At 43.3% G+C, this 21,952-nt stretch overlaps 1 long non-coding RNA gene across 1 annotated transcript; it reads left to right on the top strand.

The window, feature by feature from the left end:
- Positions 1 to 16,512: 16,512 nt before the first annotated feature.
- On the top strand, positions 16,513 to 18,159 carry LOC139063683 (uncharacterized). The gene is made up of 3 exons (XR_011517047.1): positions 16,513 to 17,255; positions 17,346 to 17,435; positions 17,894 to 18,159. It is a non-coding gene; the product is annotated as an uncharacterized lncRNA (long non-coding RNA).
- The last annotated feature ends 3,793 nt before the right edge of the window (positions 18,160 to 21,952 follow it).

Below are 21,952 nucleotides of genomic sequence, written 5' to 3'. Positions count from 1 at the left end.
TTGAGATTGGCCATTTCTGCTATCGCTCCAAAGGGACGTGCCAAATTTTTTTTAGCTTGCCAGCTTCCAGGGGAGTATTCCAGTATGTGAGTTTAGAACATCGGCAATCTCCTGATAAATCCCTGCTTGACAGAGAGCTCCCCTCCCGGTTTCACCAGCCCCACAAATGATTCTCAGAATGATTCAATCCCCTATCGGCAATCAAGACTCACTCGCGTCCATAGGCAACCCCGTTAAAGAGCAAGTCACCCCCTACAAGAAACTTACTTCACTCCCACTTCATTTTTGAAAAATACAACTAATGCTGTTGCTTGGCAGACCGAGAGGGCAGAGCCACTAACAAATACACACACACACACAGGCTCACAATGGTATTATCACATCATAATGTACCAGATGACATCATAGCATACCTCTTAGCCAAAAGCAGTGGCAGATTTAAATTCAAATACAGTGCAGAATTTTTCCCTGACGACGGCGCAACACTGACAGTTTTAGGCAGAATATTTGAATTTTAACCAAGATGCACTGAACTGCCAAATTATTGACTACACGTGTCTGTAGCATGATTAGACACTCCTTTATATAGTTTATCAGCAAAAAAAATGTAATTTGGGGGTGACTTGCTCTTTAATAGATGCTAGATGAATGAGAATGGAAGGAAAGGACAGAGTCTCGTTCTTCATCCAGACGGAGCAATAATTATTCATTCATTTCTACAAGGACTACAAAGATATCAGAAATAAAATAAAGACCATGAGCTGTTAAAAAAAGCTGTGTAGTTGGCGCTATTTAGTTGGAACACACATAGTTTACATGTTTCCATGGCAATGCTAGAAGTCCACTTCAGCTCTTGTTCTCCACATGTTTTTATGTGTCGTTTTCATGTTCTCCTCCAGAGTCTGGATGGGTTAGACACTTGAGGACTTTGTTTTTGCTGAGCAGCTGTGAGTTTTGAGAATATACGTTCATGGTGGTCACTTGACCGTGAAGTTAACGCTGTAAATCATTTGTCAAAATTACACATTTAGCACATATTTTACACACAGAGGACAAAACATCACGTATGTCATTGAAATCAAATATTACCGTGTTTGAAATGTGTGACCAGAGTCAATATATAGTCACATCAATAAAGTATTTCCTTTTACATATCTATAAAGGGAAACAATATAGTTGAATTCAAAGTACTATTGTATTGTTTTTTTACTGGCACATGTACTTGACAGTTCTGCATTCTTGGCATTGCATAAAAGAGCCTCTAGGCTGTAGTTTTATACATATTTTTGTATGCTTTCTGTAAAGACACCCCACCTCATGCCGTTTTTGTCCCCCACACTTATAAAATCAAAACTACGTTCATGGACACGCGCGATCAGATATTTATAACTCTCGGGTGGAAATATTCATTGCGAGAGGGCATTTGTACACTGTAAGAGAGCAAGCTGTGTCTGCGAGTCCACGAGGATGTGCACTAGTGACAAACCTGAGTGCGCACATTGGCTTAGGAGCCCACAGCAGAGACATTATGCTGCAGCCTCTCTGCTCCCTCAACTACTGAGTCTGCTCACTTGGCTGTGGGGAATTTTGAGACTCTTGGGGTTTGGACTGTGGCTGGTCTGCTCTGTCCTCTCCCTAGCCCTCTCTCTTTGGCTTCCTCTTGGACCACAATGGCTGTTTTATAACCTTTGTCTGTAAAAAACTGCGGTTGCTGTAGTTATCCCTGAGTCGGGTGTGCAGTTTGCCCGGACGACGTCTGATGGGCTGAGTGTGTATGCGGCAGAGTTGACTGCCATTCTGCTGGCTTTAGGAAAGATGGAAAATTGTTGCAAGGTGAAGATACTCGTTTGTAGCGACTTGCTGTCTGCTTTGCAGATATATATATATACAGCGCAGAATTATTAGGCAAGTTGTATTTTTGAGGAATAATTTTATTGTTGAACAACAACCACGTTCTCAATGAACCCAAAAAACTCATTAATATCAAAGCTGAATGTTTTTGGAAGTAGTTTTTAGTTTGTTTTTTAGTTTTAGCTATTTTAGGGGGATATCTGTGTGTGCAGGTGACTATTACTGCGCATAATTATTAGGCAACTTAACAAAAAACAAATAAATACCCATTTCAATTATTTATTTTTACCAGTGAAACCAATATAACATCTCCAGAAACTCGGAGTCGGGTCGAGCAGGCTGCTTCATGCGCGTTCACGCTCAGGCATCGCCCGTAGCATTTGCTATCCGTAGCTTTAGCAGCAGAGAGTGAGGCAGTGCCAACTCAGCGACTTTGTCGCTGTTCCTAACGCCTAGTGACGAACCTAGCTACATTTCTGAGGACACTTAGCTACTTTCTTCTAGATATTTCCTGCAAATTAGCAACAAAATAGTCATTTTCACCCCGAACCGTTCTCTGAACGTTGTTTCAGCTGTCATCAGGAATATAAATATTACAGATCACATAAGAGGTCACTGGTGCTATAGCACACCTAGCAAGACAGCGGACCTCCGTGTGGAAGATGTGGGTTTGATTCTGGATGTGAACATAATTTATTTTGTTTCTTTTTTACATTAATGGTATATTTTTTTACAGTAAGATGCCCAAATTTTTATTTGAGACTCGCCGAACGGCATTGAATTCACAGATAAAAAAGATGTGGGTTCAACTTTCATTTTGGAACAATTTTTCAAGCAAGGGAAGGGAATGATCTGAGCATGCAGGAGGACTGACCCATCATAAACCTTTGTCGGCTGTGCTGAAGAGAAAGCTACAGAACCAAATTATTTTATTAATTAGTTGTGCGTTGTCCTGTCCTCTGTCCTCCGGGCCCCCCCCCCCCCCCCCCCACACACACACACACACACACATCAGCTGTTATTTTCGTTAAGGAGTGTGCACGTACAGCATGCGCACCTCGTGCACGAGCCTGCTATTGAAGCTGCCGTTACGCTTTTGGCCTGTTGACAGGAGAAACAATGACCAGTTACTTGACGGAGGAACGGACAAACACCATGTAGACAGCATTCAGTGGGGACCGGTAGCAGAGGATGGTTGCGGCAGCACCACCCCCTTTTTATTTATGCAATCACAATAATGAGTCACAGCTGTAAGAGCACAATCAATCAACAAAACTTAACACCCCCACTTGCTCTTATACAGTGAACTCCTTCTCTATTATGACAATCAATTCACATTCCAAATAAATATTTTTTGAACCTATCCATCTTGACCTTTGTTACAGGCTTTGTTAAAACATCTGCAACCATGTCTGTTGTTGGACAATACTCAATGGTTATCTTTCCATCACTCAACATAGATCTAATAAAGTGATACTTTATGTCTGTGTTTACTTCTCTGTCTACAGACTGGATTCTTAGACAAAGCGATAGCACCTTGATTATCTCCAAAGATTTTTACAGCCACATAACACTCATTAGTCAACCCTTGTAGCAGTTGCAAAAGACATAAACTTTCCTGTACTGTGGCAGCTAGAGCTATATATTCTGCTTCACATGTTGATAACGCAACACTTTGCTGTTTCTTGGTCCTCCATGAGATAGAGCCACTTTTATTTAAGCTAAAACAATAACCTGTAGTGCTGCATCTGTCGGTGCGATCTGAAGCTTCAAGTTTAAGCTGTCCTTCACTTTTTGTATAACACAGCTCTTGATTTATTGTCCCTTTTAGGTATCTTAACACATGTTTTGCAGCTGTTAAGTGTTGCTCTTTGGGTTTAGACAGATACTGGGAAAGTTTACTAACAATCCAACATATGTCAGGCCTTGTACAAGTCATTACGTAGATCAAACTGCCGACCATTTCACGATACCTTCTTGCATCAACGGAGTCACCTTCATCATCAAAATGCATCTTTTGTTCACATGGAGTAGATCTAGCTTTACAGTCAGACATACCAAATCTTTCCAATATTTTTGTCATGAATCTCGTTTGGTTCATCTTTATCTCTCCTTTCTGTGTAAAATCAACACCCAAGAACGTTTTTAAATTACCAAGATCTTTCATCTTAAACATTTTTGTTAACATGTCTTTCACTTCTTCAAGTGACTTTGTATCCTTTGATGCAATAAGGAGATCATCAACCCAGATTAACAGATGAATTTGTCCATATTTTGTTTGTTTACTGTAGACACAATGATCTGCTTCATTCTGTATAAAACCGTTTTTACAAAGACAATCATGCAGCATTTTGTTCCAGTTCCGCCCAGACTGCTTTCGACCATATAAGGACTTTTTCAACCGACGCACAAGCTTTTTACCCGTGTAAGACTTGATTTCAAAGCCTTCAGGTTGCTCAATGTACATTTCACAGTCAATGGGAGCATTCAGATACGCTGTTTTTACATCCATCTGATGCAACTGTAAGTCATTCTGTGCAGCAAGCTGCATTAATGTGCTTACAGAAGTCATGTCAGCTGTTGGAGAAAATGTTTCTTTGTAATCTATTCCTGCCTTTTGACTATATCCTAAGGCCTATATCTGGCCTTATATGTCTCTGTTGAATCAGCATTTTCTTTGATAGCATAAACCCATCTGCCCCCCACTATGGATTTACCTCCTGGGAGTGTAGTTAAAGTGAACGTGTTGCTTTCCTCTAAGGACTTCACTTCTTGCATTGCACGTACCCACATTTCAGACTTTGATGAGGCTATAGCCTCCTTGTATGTGTGTGGGATATTGCTTAGCATCTTGTAACAATAATCAACATCAATTGATTCCTCGTCTTCCTCCACTCTATATTCATAATCATTCAGGTATTCTGGACGTTTCCTCTCCCTCTTAGGATAACGTGTACCGTGACTTTCTTCGATCTGAATGTTGTTTTATGGTTCCGAGGCCTCAATCTCTGTCTCAGGTTTCACTTCAGGATCTTGTTTAGTCATTGACTCTTTAGATACGGAAGGGATAAGCCTCTCCCCAAATATGTCTGTGAAGGTTCTCAGTCATCCAGGTCATTGTAGTCTAATGAGCTTTGAAAGAAAAGCGTCTGGACTTCTTTGAGTTGCTTGAAGACGTTTCACCTCTCATCCAAGAGGCTTCTTCAGTTCTAAGGTCAAATGGTGGAGAGTCCCAGATTTTAACCCGGTGGGAGTTTCCCCCCAAAGAGGGAACAAAAGACCCCCTAATGATCTTCTACATAAACACATTGAGGGTGGGTGTGGGTCCTGTTCAGCCAGAGTTTCGGGTGAGCTCATTGTGAAGCCTGGCCCCACCCTATCATGTGAATTCCTGAGGTCAGTTGGCCCAGGATATGCGTGGGCATTGAGGCATCTGGGAAGGGATCTCAAAACTGGATTATAGATGGCAGACAGTTGGTGTCGTAAACCACAGCCTCTGTTCAAAGATGGTTGATCACAGTGGACATAAATGGCTTCCTTTACTCCTCTTTCAAACCATCTGTCCTCTCTGTCCAAAATGTGAATGTTGGCATCCTCGAAAGAGTGACCTTTGTCCTTTAGATGCAAATGAACTGCTGAGTCCTGTCCCGTGGAGGTGGCTCTTCTATGTTGTGCCATGCACTTGTGAAGTGGCTGTTTGGTTTCTCTGATGTAGAGGTCTGGGCATTCCTCGCTGCACTGTACAGCATACACCACATTGTTCAGTTTGTGTTTAGGAGTTTTGTCTTCCGGGTGAACCAGTTTCTGCCTGAGTGTGTTGCTGGGCCTGAAATACACTGGTATGTTGTGTTTGGAGAAAACCCTCCTGGGTTTCTCTGATACACCTGGTAAGAACTGTTCCTTGTTCAGCTTCCATTAATTTTACAACAAATTAAAGGATTGGTACATTGATTGAAAATGGGCTCAGAAGAAATTAAACAGTTAACATCCCTCATACTACAGATGAGAAACGAACTTGCTGAAGTGACAAACGGATCCCAAATGCAGCTTGCTGAGATGAGAAGCATGAAGTCACAGCTTTGCAATCTGCAACAGGATGTCACAAGAATCCAAGATTTTGTAAACGATTTTCAGGTGGGAGGGGCCGCAACCCCGTGTTTGGCCAATCTGCCGCCAGATAAAACGAGAATGCTGCAATCTGATGTTTTAATTGGCTCTGACTTACAGGAAACCCTCAGCATCTCGCAATTCGCTCCATCCACATTGATGATAAGTGACAACCCCACGGAAAGTAGCCCGGCGCCCCCTGGAGCCGAGCCATGCGAAATACTGCTGGGACCTCTCCTGCCAAAGGGAAAGGGTGGTAAGTCCACAGTAAAGGTCATGGTGCAACAGGTGCTCTCCTTCAACGAACTGTTGGACACGGGTTCAGATTTTACATTCATGAGCAAGTCTCTGTCACGATCTGCTCCTACCTCCGTCTGACTCCTGCCCCTGATTAGTCTTTATTGTTCTCACCTGCCCCTTGTTAATCTGCCCATGTGTTCTTGATTGTTTCCCTGTGTTTTTATACCTCCCGTCTTGTATGTGTCAGTGTCGGATCATTGTTTGTTTGTTGTGTTGTGACTTGTTTCCTGCCGTATCCTGTCATTAAATCCATTTTTATTTTTATCCGTGCCTGCATTCCTGCCTCCTGGTCAGCTCCACCACACATGGTCCGCCGCCACCCACACCACATCATGACAGAATGATCCGACCAACCTGGACCTGTGGTGAGCTCTAGTCATCTGCCTGGAGGATTATTTTTGCTTTGTCTCCTTTTCAGCGGAGGGAGATTTCGACTTGAGGGGTTTTCGGCGCATCCTACCTGTTCTCGGGGTGGTTGAACCCACTGAGGGGTTTTGACACATCCTACCTGTTCTCAGGGTGGTCAAAATCATTCTCCTCTCCTGCTGTTTCGCCCGTCCTATTTTCCCATGGAAGCTGCGGATCCTGGAGTTTTGGTGAGGTAAAACCCCCTACGCACGCCAACATTCTTCGGGGTGGTAGGGCTGGTCTTCCCGCTCCATTTCTGCTTCCCTTCAACCGAGCCTCCGCCTATGGACCCAGTTGGATCCTTATGTGCACCTGCTATGACCGTATTGTCAAGTACCTGCCTCCGATCCTGGTTTCCTCGCGTCGCTCCTTCAGTTCATAGCATCAACTTCCTGGTCCACGCCTGCGGGGCCTACGCCTGCAGGTCCTCCATGCTGCAGCCTCTACAGGGTCCTGCAGCTGCAGCCTCTACAGGGTCCTGCCGCTACAGCCTCCACAGGGTCCCACGCCTGCTGCAGCCTCTTCAGGGTCCTGCGCCTGCTGCAGCCTCTTCAGGGTCCCGCGCCTGCTGCAGCCTCTTCAGGGTCCCGCGCCTGATTCAGCCTCTTCAGGGTCCTGCGCCTGCTGCAGCCTCTACAGGGTCCTGTGCCTGCTGCAGCCTCTTCAGGGTCCCGCACCTGCTGCTGCCGAGTTCCAGTGTGTCATGTTCCCGAGTTTCAGTGTCCCGAGTTCCCGAGTTCCAGTGTCCCAAGTTCCTGAGTTCCAGTGTTCCCAAGTTCCAGCGTTCCCAAGTTCCCGAGTTCCAGTGTCCCAAGTTTCCAGTGTCCCGAGTCTCTGAGTTTCCAGTGTTTTCCCGAGAACCGCAGTAGCCCTCTTGGCATGGGTTTGGCTGCGTGCCAACACTGCTCGGAAGACGCTGTCGCATCAGTCCTGCCAGCTACCCTCCTCAGATTCTTCTAAACCTCAACCACCATTACTTCGATCAGTCTCTCTGTGTGGACTTACCGACCGTGTACGTTGATGGCAATTCTTTTCGACACGGCCCTACGCCTAGGGCAGGCGTGGGTGTTGTCTGGTTGAACAATGACCAGAAGGACTCCCAATGTTACTGGTTGGGTTCTAAGACCTCACAGTTTGCATAAGTGGCTGGGATCCTGATAGTACTACAACATGCTGCGGACCATGGCATCCGTGAGCTGGTGATTTGCACTGACTCGGACTACGTGCGTCTCAGTTTCATTTGTCATCTACCTTCTTGGAAGAGTAACGGGTTCCAAACCCTAATCGGAAGCCCGTTAAACTTCAGGACCTCTTCATGGCTTGTGACGCCCTAGTGACGGCACATGACATGCACATTTATTTGGCGTAAAGTCAAAGGAAATTCTCATGCACCCGGAACTGATAAGGATCTGAACGACCTAGCAGACTCTCTTGCCAAACAGGGCGCGGCCGATGGTACTTCATGGGCCTTCAACCCCTTTCTACTTCCTGAGGATGTGTCTTCCTGGTCTGACCCACCCCGTGTGTGTGTCGTGACTTGAGCTCAGGCTGCTAATGCATCCACCTCCAAACCATCCAAGGGTGTGGTGTCCGTTCAACCTGTATTTTCTGGTAATGATCTTGTCAGTCTTCAGTCCCAGGACCCTGCTATAAGCAGGATGATCCTGTACCTTTCTGATCCTACAACTCATCTGCCTTCTTCCGCCGAGCTTGACTCCGTTCCTGAGCTCCGTGCTCTCTTTCGTGTTCGGGTCACGCTGAGAATGGTTGAAGGGTTGCTGATGCACTCCTCCTTTGCCGCCTTTCCTCATCGTGCCACAGCCACTAAGGGGGGACATGATCACGCAAGCTCATGACTCTCCCTCCGCCGGACACAAAGGTGTCAAGGCCATGTTCGGTGCCCTGAGCCAGGTTGCTTATTGGCCGGGGATGCGTTTCGACGTCTCAGACTACGTCCAGCGTTGTTTGATTTGTTGCCAGTTTCAGCCATCCAACCCCGCACACAGAGCTCCCCTACAGAAAAAGGGACCGTCAACTCCATGGTTGGACTTGCAATTCGATTGGGTGGGGCCTCTGACCAGGTCGAGCAGGGGTAATATATACATCTTGACCGTGACCTGTGCATTCACCAAGTGGGTTGAATGTCTACCAGCACCTAATGACACGGCGAAAACAACAGCTATTCTCTTGATGAATCACGTCTTTGCCCGGTTCGGTCTGCCCACTCGGGTTGATTCGGACAGGGGTACTCACTTCACCTCTGAAGTGATGGAACATCTTTGGAAACTGTTGCGTGTGAAGGCCAGGTTCCACATTAGCCATCGCCCCCAGTCTTCTGGCCAGGTCGAAAGGATGAACTGAACCGTTGTCGGCATTTTGAGGAAGTACGTGTCCTCTAACCACTGATAATGGGATGTGAAGCTTACGTTGGTCCTCATGGCCATACGGGCCACCCCTCACGAGCCTACTGGTGTCTCCCTGTTTGAAATCATGATGGGTAGACAAATGACCGTGACGCTTCACCTGCTGTACCAACCTGTTCAGTCCGAGGCCGACCCAGCTTACACGAGCGAACAAAATTTGCAGGACTTGAAGAACCATCTGCCTGCAGCGTTCTCGTTTGCACAGACAAATGTGGAGAAATCAGCTGAAGGCACGAAGGCATATTACGATAAGAAGGCCTCACATTCTGAACTCAACGTAGGTGATGAGGCCTGGTTCTACATTTTTGCTCCTAAAACTGGTAACAACAAGAACACCTCTGGGAAGCTGGCTAAGAAACTTTTGCCCAAGTGGTCAGGCCCATACCTGATAACTGATAAGCTCTCTCCAGTCGTGTATCAGATCAAGATTACCCAAACAAACAAGGAGCCCATCTACAAATGGGTCCACAGGGACCAAATCAAACTGCACAAGGGTTCCACTAAGTTGGTCAATTCTACCACCAACAACTTACCGACTTCGAAAGGGGGGTGATTTCGCACCTCGTCGGTTCCATAGCTCTCTATCTTGAGTTACACAAGTTTGTCTATGTTTGTGTGTGTGCATGGTTGTCTTTCCTGTTTATACATGACGTGCAGACTTGGGTGATTGGAGATGAACATGCTGAGGGTTTCTCAAGTCAGGTAATCAGGTAAACAGTAGATGGGTTTAGTCCACATATTACTGTTATCCAATTTTTTTATTTATTTTCACTAATCATAATTCCTTATGGGTACATTCACATGTAGGTTGATTACTAACTTCACTGATTTACATTTTAGTGTTTTGACACTTACATAACTATCTTTTTATAGTACTTTTGCTAGGGTAATGAGGTTTGAGAACTTTATGATTGACTTAGTTAATTTACCTTAAAGGGCTACTGTTAGGTAATTTTATTTCCCATCCAGGGTTACCTTAGGGAAAGTTCAATACGCAGGGGTGATATTATTATTAAGCTGATCGATAACCATAAGCTGATCAGTAACCCATACCAATAATTGACCAACAATCAACAATTTAGACTTTGCAAAGGAAGAGCAAAACAAATACTGTACACACCACACAAGTGTTGTCAGTTCACTCTCATCGGACAAAGCCCTCCAAGAGTATTTATTAAGCAGACACAGAAAGGTAAAACGCACACACATTTGCACACACTAAAAACATTGACATACACACTTTGACATTCCTTTAGACTCTCAGCGAAGAGGGAGACACCAGGTGCGGATTATAAATCAACAACCAGAAAGCAGTCACAGGAAGTTCATACTGATAAGCCAGGACTGGTACCGGGCAAGGTCGAACCTTCCCTTCCCTATAAAGCCTGATTCATGCTTCTCCGTCTGCATCAGTGCGGAGACACGCAACGTCCTTGCGGGCCTGCCGGAGAGCTCCGCAAGGACGGACGGAGTCGATGTCTCTTTTCTAAACATCTGTCAGTCGAGATGGACAGCGCAAGCTTGTGATTATCTACAGCGCCGCCATTGCGCCCTCAAAAACATAAACAGAGCCGAGGATAACTAGCGGCAGACACGGAGAAGCTTGATAAATATCTCACGAAAAAACTCTAAAAACATGAACGTTTAATTCCCCGTGACTGGAGGAGTGAAAAGATGCGCAGCAAGCATTTTATTTGTGGACAGAAATGACAGAAAACGTGGGTTTAGAGGTGGCGAGCACATGAAGAGGTGGAGGAGAATGAGAGACAAATTTGTCTGCGTTAAAAAGTCTCTTATGTACAGAAAACATAATATAAACACACGATCTTGGACCGATACATGACAGGATACCACAGAACAGCGCTACGCCCTCTGTTGTCCTGCCGGGCAATTGCTTCGCAACACTCCCCAGGAGACGGAGAAGTATGAGAGCAAAACGCTTCCGTCAATCCGTGCGTGTCTGTCCCTTGCGGAGCTGACGGAGAAGCATAAACCAGGCTTTAGTCAAAAGTGTGTCTGTTGCCAGAGTAAAATAAACTGGATGAACCTTTCATTTAAAAGTGATTTATCCAACATTTAAAAGTAATTTAACCAACAGCTACAACCAATTTTTGCCCTTCATTCTGTAAAGAGTTTATTTAGTGCAGTGATTTCTCTCACACCAGATAGAGTTTGATTAATTTTGTGCTTTCTGCACCACCATTTTGCATTGCACGTAGAGGTAGTTGCACCCATTTCTTCACTTAAAGGATAATGCACGTAATTCCTACACATAGTAAAACAGGTACTCACAGTGTTAGGTTTCTTTTTGTTTGTTGATTTACATGAGACACCATTATGTTGTGTCTACATTGAGGTGCCCTGTGCTGTGCTCTATCTCCTCTCCTGAGTTCGCTGATGATCCTCGCTTCCCTGGGGGTGGACCCGTGACTCGTCATCGGATTCCGCTCCTCCTGATGGGTGTTCCGGCTCGTAGGACCTGGACGACCGTTTGTTCCGGCATGGCTGCTGGGATACTTCGCTCACTGGGACATGACCTGCCTGTTGCTCTTTCCTGCACTGAATCACGATAAGTGCAATTACAAAGATCAATATACTGTTGGGATTATTCCCTACCCGTGGATACGTAAAGTTTTGCTCCTGCTTCAATTTATTACCCCACGTGGATGCCTTACTAATTTGCTGACTTGTGTGCTTCCAAAGGGATTATGCGAGACTGTTGAAACCATAGACTGTTCTTCGGAGTGGGGTTCGTACCTCACCACTGTTGGCCTCTTCCGGGGGAACTACACCTTCCCCTGTCATCGGAGTCCTTTTAGGACTCTGGTTTGTTCAACGCCAGGTGGTCTCTGCACGGACCACTGTAATGGATATGTAACGTGATGCAATGACTGTTTTTTTCCCTCCTCTGCACAAGACTAGTCTGCATGAGATATGGTCTCAAGGTCTCATGCATTCCTTCTAACATGCTTATTTTCAGCTCAACAGAATGAACTCTTTTCTTTTAATTAATCAAAGAACTCCATTTTAATAAAGTAAATCCATCAAAGTGTTAGTCAATAAATAAGATGTGACCGATCTGTGAAATCAAAATATTAATTACTCTATTATGATTCTATAGAATATAAGTAATATGACTTTAAATGTTCCAACAGGACTCATTTCACGTAGCGTTAAAAAGACATAACACATTACTTTCACTGATCCAATCAGAATCTTACAGATCTGACGGAGGCGTGGTTTTGATGGTGTTTGGTAATTTTTCATTCGACAATAAACCATAGCATCCAAAGTATGAAACTATGCCACGTCATCTCTAACGCCAGTTCAAAGCGTTCCAGAGAAAGTGACAGAGTGGCCAATCCTATCTATAATCTTTAACTGAAAGAACCAACAACAAGCTGGAAAATTTGCTGCTATACCGACTGCGGCAACAGTTCCTTTCAGAACAAAAGCTGAACCATCAAGACCCAGGTTTGGGTCTCACCAGACGCCAACAAAATTGCCGTGACCCGGAAGAAACTCAGACTGGACTGGTCGGCGCCGCTGCTTTTCCTACCGGCTCAGTTCCAGAGAAGGTCAAGCTAAGACCTCGACATTCCGGATCTAAAGAGGACTTCCTGAAGGGTAGGTAGACCGGCAAATGGTATCTCATGTGTTTATGAACTCAGATCCATATGGTGGATTTCATATTTCCTATGGAATCCCACACCTTATGGCTCATTAAATAACACGTAATCTAATTCATTACACTGCTTTATTTGTTCTTCTAATGCTGTAGCGAGGGTACACTTTTAGTGGTTCCGTTAGAACCTTAGAATACGCTGCTTTTTCAGGGTAATGAGGCCGCAGGTGAGTTTTATTGTACAGACCCTGGTTTGGACTCCCTAATTAGAACTCGTTTTCTATTTTAAGGTGGAATGGAGATTGCTGTACTTGTTCTTCTGTGACAACACACTTTCCTTTTAATTTCCTGTTATTCAGTGGTTCTGAATACTGAGGCGAACGTTTTACTGGAGGCCAACCAGTCAACTATTATTTGGGTCCTATCAGGATTAATTTGCACCTCTGTCAGCATATGTGGGCAATGGTAACTAGAAAATAATTCCTGTTAGTTGATCAGGCTAACATGGATTTATCAATTATTCTAATTAATCCACCCTTTGAAATTGTTCCTTCCCACGCTAAACAGAGACTTTTTCACACGTGCAGAACAGAGCCTGTTTGAACCAGCTAACCATTATGGTTTATAACCCTTAGTATGTCCTGCTGCACGAGGGAGGAGGAGAGACTAGCTCTCATTACCTAAGGTATCTTTTCTTAATCTGTCACAACCTGAAAACAAGTCCTGAAGCACAGAAACAAGCAATTTAAGGTGGCTTACCTTTTACTACCAGATCTGGTCGGGGCTCCCACTCAAAGGCTAAAAGAGTCCGTTAAGAATCGAGAACGATAGGGCTGGGGGTAAACGATTATTTTTAAAACGATTATTCTGACGATTATTTTATCGAATAGTCGACTATTCTAATGACTATTTAGAAAATTAATCTAATGATTATTTTTCTATTGCACAATTAACAAAAACCAGAAAATCTCAAATAAATTCCTCAAAAAAATTGATAAATTCTTACTGTAAGAGAATAAACACTACAGGCCTTCCATTTTGTATAACACTGCTTTTATTGTGTTGGTTGGTTATGTTCTGGTGACGTGTAGAACTTGGGAGTGCAGGCTGCTGCCTGAGAGGTGGTAGAAGATGGAGTGTCTCCATGCTGCTTTGTTTTGGTCACTTATGTGCGTGAGGCGAGTGGTCTTACGGGTTAAACCAAACTCAAGGTGATATTTTAAACTAAACCGAAAACCCACAACACTCTAAATGTAATAAAAAGGGAGATCTACACCACAAAAAAGATGAACTGTAAACCAAAACGTAACAGCTTATCCAAACGCAAGAAGCTGTTAGCGAAAATGCTAACAGTAGCTTTACCAACGTTAAATTCAAGTTACCAAGTTTAAATAAACCACCCAGCAAACAGACCAGCACGGAGGAGAGACTGCTACCACCAAAACAGCTCTCCTAATGTCTGAAAGAAGCTCCTTAATGAAGGGAGAAGCGCTCCCGGTGATTTTCTACATCTGCGATAGACACGAAGCAGCGCATCTGACCCCGGAAGTTGTTGTCCGTTGCCGGAAGACGAAGGGGCAAAACAGGAAAATAATCTAGTAGTGGACGGACGTTGTTCCGGGTCTTCGGTATTTGGCGGAGATGTTAGTGAAGGCGGAGAAGAGGGCGAACTAGAGGAAAAACAGGCAGATTCCTCCTCTATTTACAAACTCCTGGGGATGCAACAAGTGGGCGCGGTGCGTCGACTTCCGGATCTGACGTCGACAAATTTTTAGAATCGAGCCGTCGACTTCGTCGAGGCTTCGCTACAGCCCTAGAGAACGAGAATTCTTTTTCCAAAAAGTTTATTTCAAAATTAAAAAATACAAAACAGTAAATCTAAGATTAACAAATCCCCTTAAGAGGATGCTGCTTCTAAAAATCTTCCTGAGAATAACTTCTCTCTCTTCCTACAACTGTCGCTGCTACTTCGTCAACTTGTGTCAACTCTCTCTGTCACACTCTCTCTGTCACACGCTCTCACTCCTCTCATCGTCCTCCGTCCCAGAGGACAGAGGATGACCTCTACTCTCTTACTCTCTCTGGACTACTTCTAACTGCCCTTTATATATCATTTAAAAAAAACTGCCAAGCCAAACATTTTCCATAGTGAAGCAATATATCAACCAGTCATGAGACAGCCAAACAATGAGATCATTTGTCAGTTACATATCTCAGTCAAACACAAGACAGCCAGTCCATATGATCGTCATATTTGTAAGCTGGTTTCAGGTCCACCCAAAGTCCAATACTCCCCCACGGAGGACTTTCACATCCTGAGATGTCTCTTCAGTTGGCCTTCTTCAGTTCCGCATCTTGTGCTACTTCCTTTTCAGTTGGACCACTCCTCCTTATCACCTGCCTGATTCCACTCGCAGCAACAGGCTCTCGCTTATGTTTGTGCTCCTTATGACTTCGTTTATTACCCCATTGTTTCTGGCATGCGAGAGCTTGCAACAATGCAGACACATTTGTCACCCACTCACTGGATGGGTCGTCCTACTCATGGTCTTCACTGCTTTCTGACCCGCTTTCAACCTCCTCAGAGGATGAGATGTCATCTCTGATATCTCTGTTCATAGGTTCAAACCTTGCGGGTGCCCTCTCTTCATACGAGGGTGGAAGTTTCAAAACCGGGTAAAGTGGCGAGCTTGGGGGTGCAGTAGCACCCCAGGGTGGCCAGTCCTTCAGGGTGAGTGCCTGGCATGCAGCCCTGTATAACCCCTCTGTGTTTAGAATGATCGTCCACTGACTATCTGTAGACAGAGCTATTATTTTTTAATGCCTCCAGTGAGGCTTTGACTGTGTATTTAACTTCTCCTGTTCCCAGTAAGCATGTGGCTGCGTGCCCTGTGGGGCAGGCTTCCCGTACAGTGTCATACCAGCTGGCTAGTCATTCAACCTGCACCCCATGGGGGGTTTCTGATGCACACGGGGTGGTTACCAGGTTTAGTATTGCAAACACTCCATCTCTAGCCTCAAATTCAGGCCTCCTGTAAATGAGTACCCACCCTATTTCAAATGGTGGACTCTGATCTATTGTTGCAGCATGTCAGTGAGGGTACCTGCACTTGAACGGCAGTGCTACCCCGGCCCCTGAAGTACAGTTCTCATTTACTGAGTTCACTAGAGATGCTGGGGGTGTAAAGCACACTCTAGAATAATCTTTTTTTTTTTTTTACCATGTCCTGTCTGGCTGTGAAGCAAACAGAATTGATGTCTGAATGCTGGTAACAAGCCTTACAGATTTACTCTCAGGTGGAGCATCAAAGTGTCTGCTTTTAAAGGAGACATAACATGAAAAACCCACTTTTTTAATCCATTAACACAGTGTGTTTCACATTTTAAGTGTCTAAGTGAGCAAAAAGGCTTATATTATTCACTGGAGTTGCTATTTAGATATTTAATAATTAAGTTTTGGGCATATTTGTCCACCCGTTCAGTTTTTCAAATTATCTATTACATCAGTAATTTATTTCGTCAGGATAACTACCAAATATGGTAATGGCCCTTGGCTAAACACAGAGCCAATCCGCCATTTTTCTTCTCGCTAAGATTTTTTGTAGTCCTATTGGAAAAATGCAGAATGTCTGGTTATTTTAGCCACACACAGCTCAAAACTGTCCTCGTTTTAAGGAAGGGTGGTGTGGCAGTATTTAAACCCAGGAGCTGATGACAATACTGCTAAAAAAAACACAGAAGAAAAAGTAGTGTGTGTGTGTGTTTGTGTGTGTGTGAGTGTGTGTGTGCGCGCGCGTGGTTCGTTCATTCGTGTCTCCAGGCTAGTGGCTAAGTACCGAGGGCTTCATCTATCTAAAAGGAGTCATTTCCATCTGAATGTGGCAGCACCGGGACACAGCAGCAGAGCGGTAAGCTTCATATCACTCTAAAATGTCGACAAACTTTACTTTAGATTTACGGGCATTAGCAGCACTAAAGCGTTAGCATCCGACTTGCTATCGCTAGCACAGTATGCTAGTAAAGTTAGCACCCAGATTAATGTGGATTTGGCTGATTTTCGTGGAATAAAACGTGATTTCTGATCAACGCCTTCTTTTACACCAGATGATAACCTCCCACTGATTGTAGCAGCAGAGAGCCTGTGTGTTATTCTACGTGAGTGTGATGTAATCTTAGCATCCAGTAAATAAAGTCCCATATCAGCTAAAATGCAGCGTGACAAAGTCATTAAAGTGCGTCAACACAGTGGATTTAATAGAGTTTTAAAGAACAATCTCTGAGTGAAGTGAGGTTAGTATTTTGTCTCACTGCAGATATAAAAACTAACTCTGCATCAGTCAGACGCAGCAAAGCTCACCATCTGTGTGAGCGTGAGCATCGGAAAGCTGATAAAATCGGCTGTAAAATAATTAAAACAAAAGTAAAAATGCTCCTTTGCTTTTTAGAGTCCACATCCAGAAGTCTGGAGCCGTGTTTCACTGACAGGCTGTCAGCCTAACGCCCTGATGAGCTCAGCTGGGACAAACTGGTCTGATGTTTAGGTAAGTGAAGATCTGCTTCTCCAAGTCCTTGAGATGCTAGTAAAAAATTATTTAGCCAGCTTGCTAATGTTACTTTTCTTCTCCTCTAAGGAACACAGAACGTTCAGATGTTGGCGTTTCACGTCACCTACTGAGGAAGGAGACCCACCAGTAAAGAGACGGTAGCTGGACCAGACCAAAGTGAGTGATGACACACCTCAGCCACCCTCCTCATTAGGAACACCTCACCCCCTGAATCCCTCCGTCTGATGACAGCAGAGTGATTTATTTGATGTTTTACTTGTTTAGTCTGTTTAGAAATTATTGAATTACATTATTTTCTGTAAACAACCATCTGATCTGGATGTGTGCAGAATAACTTTCCCCAAGTTCAGCAGCAGCTGGCCTACAAAAACAGCTGCAGCATGTAGTAAGTCTGTCTGCACTGCTCTCTAATGAGCTTCCTTTCATAAGGAATCATTTGTATAATTTTAGTGTCACTATTTTATTACATTTGTAAGAAAATATGAAGTCACTGCAGCAAAGTGAACTTGTGAACAAACACAAACGTGACTATAAACATGAAAGCTAAAGAAACAACTTTCCTAAAGCTGCTTGTAAACAAAATATGTCATTAAAGTTATTGTCTATCATTGCAGAATATGGCGATGACATCATGGAACTGGTCTTTGGAAAAGTTTTCCCTGAACCAACTCCGTTTCTAGATGAGGTAGAGAAGATCTGCATCTCACCAACCCTCTGGTCTCAGTATTCAGACAACGGAGGTCTCCCACTGTTATCCAGGACCAGTTTGAAGCCCACATACTGCCCCTCCCTCATCATCAGGAAACATCAATCCGTATCCTGAGGACAACAAAAGACGGCAGGAGGACAGGAACTCTGAGATACCACCAGCACCGAGACACAAAGCACCTGTGTGCACAACGCCTGTTTAACTACTAAAACCTGTTTATTATATAGTTCTACTTATTTGCTGTGAGGTTAATACTTAGAAAATTTGTATATTAATGTAAACAATTAAAAAAATCACTGATTGTATGTTTTCTTTTAGATGTAATGGTCCAAACTCAGCCTTGTAGACATTTATTGCATCCTGTAGGTAAATACACAGAACAGGCTCAGATCCAGGATGACCCAGCATGCTCTTCTTCCATTCTGGCTGTTAGGGATTTTATCAATAACTCAATGCCTACTGATGTTTTCACCTAATGGTATTTATTTAGAATGCAGGTAAGATTTAACTATTTGTTAGCAAAGCAGACTGATCTTGGGAATTTCACCGCAGCACTGATGTCCACCTCTGTGTACACATTAGAGAATTACCACGTTACAGCTGAAAACACATTTAATAAAGATATAGGCTACGCATTGCAGACAATTAAAAACAAAGTTGTAAGCATTACAATTATAATGATCACATTAAAGAACATTTGGAGGAATGTTCTTTATTTTTGACTAGAATCTCAAATCTTTAAATTAAAATGTAACTGCTTTTTATCCATTTTCAGCCATTAAGACACCCAATATAAAATAAGACTACTTATAAAATTATTTATAATTATATGTATGTGTATATATAGATAGATAGAGATCTTAATAAAATATATTCTTTTAATGGTGTTTTAATGAGCTGTATCATTTTTTATAGAAATAAATGAGCAAGCAGCATTCCTTGTGTGTGTGCCATAGGTGTGTGCGCGCGCGCACGTGCCTGCTCGCTTGTCCCTCCGTCGGCCGTGACGGGTGTGTGTGAGTGACTACAGACAAATGCATGAGAGAGTTAGCAGCCTTTAAACAGCTTGATGAACTACTCTCCCCACATGTTTTAAAAATGCTAATATGCTATGCTAAATCTGCTATGCTAAATAATGATTTCTCTATAGAACTACAAAGTCCGACTGGGGGAGGAGAGTACAGGTCTGCACTATGGAGGGGGGCGGAGTTTACAGCTCCTCCTCCATTTTAAAGAGACAGTACCCAAAAACGGCTCGTTCTCAAGACTCTCCTCAGAACAGGGGTAGATGAGGGTCTGTAGAGCAACAATAATGAGGAAATCAGACCAAAGAACTGCAGTTCCACTGTATTTAGACCCCAACTGAAGGATTTAGATGTAAAAAGGAACAACTTAAAAGCATGTTATGTCTCCTTTAATGTGTAGCGTTATGGATATGCTATTTTCTGCCCTTAACAGCTGCCCTTTGACACAGTGACAGTGTGCATAAATTGCCATGGTCGTGTGCTTGCTACTGATGTTTACATTACAGCAAAGAAGACGGAAGAAGGACAAAGAACACTTTTCATTAGTTAATCAAAGAACTTTATTTTTAATAAAGCTAATCAAAACAAATGTTGGTCAATAATAATCAGGTGACCGATCTGTGAAATCACAATGTTATGATTTATGTGTTTAATGAATCACAGGACTAACTGAGCTAGGCATCCTGACTCACATAAGGTAAACACATGACACATTTCTCCCTCATCCAATCAGAACTTCATTTCTGTTGCTGGCAGAGTTCTGAGGTGTTTACTTAATCAGACACTTCTTGACCTTTTGCCCAATTTTTACTCCCAGAAGCAAGTTCTGATCCCTTGGATTCTTCATGAAGGGTTTGTCCACTTCTGAGATGCTTTATCTTCAGTTGATCATCTTTTGTCCCAGCTTGGATGCTTGTTGTGCAGTTGGGCCCCTGTCTTCTGGCTGATTTTACTCGCATAAGCAAGTTCAGTGTGTTTCAGTGTGGGTCCAATCTTATCTCTGTGGCCCACCAGTTGACTCCGTTTCTTGCCACTGTCTTTGGCATGTGGGAACTTGCAACACCAGCAGTCTAAGCCTATAGCAGCATAACTACAGAGATGACTCTGGATAATCTATCCTATTTAGATGGAGGCATGTTGGAGGCAGGGCAAGGGAGGGCCGTCTTTACCGACTGTACACTCCACCTCCCTCTACTCCCCCACTTGTCCAGATTTAGGCTAACATCAGATTTTAACCAGGGTATATGCAGGTTTAAGGGAACCAAATTTAAGACTTTTTAAGACCTTTTTTAAGGCCACTTTGACCAAATTTAAGCAATTTTTAAGAATTAAATTTAAGCTATAATTTCCAGCTATTGCCTGGAACCGATGCTAACCACGTCACAAACGTGGGATTAGCCATCCAGTTACCATTAAACTTGCGCTTCCCCATGGCGCAAGCTCCCACTAGCTTAACTAGCTAATGTGCTCATCTAAAAATAGCCCCCTTTCACAACCAGCTGAATGTGTACGGTTCCGCTTACGCCAACGTCATACACAAAAAATGCTGAACTAGGAATTCGCAAAATTGTAATAAAAATAAAAGAATCTAGTTTATTGCATCTTTGGTAATTTAAGACCTTTGGAAACTGTATTTAAGGATTATTTGTCATTTTTAAGGATTTTTAAGGTCTTAAATTTGGAAAAGCAAATTTAAGACTTTTTAAGACTTTTTAAGGACCCGCGGATACCCTGTTAACCATAGGCCCTATCAAATAAAAATGTTTTAAGCCTATTCTTAAAAGTAGACAAAGTGTCTGCCTCACGGACTAAGGCTGGGAGCTGGTTCCACAGGAGAGGAGCCTGATAACTAAAAGATCTGCCTCCCATCCTAATTTTAGATATTCTGGGAACCACCAGTAGACCTGCAGTCTGAGAGCGAAGTGCTCGGTTAGGAACATATGGAACAATCAGATAACTGATGTATGATGGAGCTTGACTCTTAAGAGCTTTATATGTGAGAAGAAGGATCTTAAAATCTATTCTGAATTTAACAGGTAGCCAATGTAGGGAAGCTAAGACAGGAGAGATATGATCTCTCTTTTTAATTCTCATCAGAACTCTAGCTGCAGCATTTTGGACAAGCTGAAGACTTTTAACTACATTCTGTGGACTTCCTGAGAGTAATGAATTACAGTAATCCAGTCTTGATGTAATAAATGCATCAACTAGTTTTTCAGCATCACTCCTGGAAAGGATGCTTCTAATCTTAGCAATATTCCGAAGGTGGAAAAAGGAAATCCTACAAACCTGTTTAACCTGGGATTTGAAAGACATGTCCTGGTCAACAATAACACCAAGGTTCCTTACTTTGCTCTCGGAGATTAATTTAATGCCATTCAGGTCAGGTGATTGACTAAGCAATTTCCTTTTCTGGATTTCTGGTCCAAATATGAGAACTTCCGTCTTGTCTTGATTTAAAAGCAGAAAGTTTAGAGTCATCCAATTCTTTATGTCCTCAAGACAAGCCTGTAATCTACCTAACTGATTAGGTTCATCAGGGTTAATGGATTAATATAACTGAGTATCGTCAGCATAACAGTGGAAGTTTATCCCATGCTGTCTCATGATTTTACCAATTGGGAGCATATATATAGTAAAAAGAATTGGTCCAAGCACTGAACCCTGTGGTACTCCACAAGTAACCCTGGAGTATGAAGAAGATTTGTCATGTACGTTTACAAAATGAAATCTGTCAGACAGGTAGGATTTAAACCAGCCTAGCGCTGTTCCTTTGATCCCTACAACATGTTCAAGTCTTTCTAAAAGAACATTGTGATCAACTGTGTCAAAGGCAGCACTGAGATCTAACAAGACTAGAACAGACACAAGATTCGTATGAGAATATAATTTGTAACTCTCACCTAATGCAGTTTCAGTGCTGTGATACTCTCCAAAAC

Source organism: Nothobranchius furzeri, chromosome 17 (assembly GCF_043380555.1).
Source record: "Nothobranchius furzeri strain GRZ-AD chromosome 17, NfurGRZ-RIMD1, whole genome shotgun sequence".
In the NCBI taxonomy this organism is placed as follows: Eukaryota; Metazoa; Chordata; class Actinopteri; order Cyprinodontiformes; family Nothobranchiidae; genus Nothobranchius; species Nothobranchius furzeri.
The sequence above is the reverse complement of the archived record's forward strand: the minus strand, read 5'-3'. Positions and strand labels throughout refer to the sequence as shown.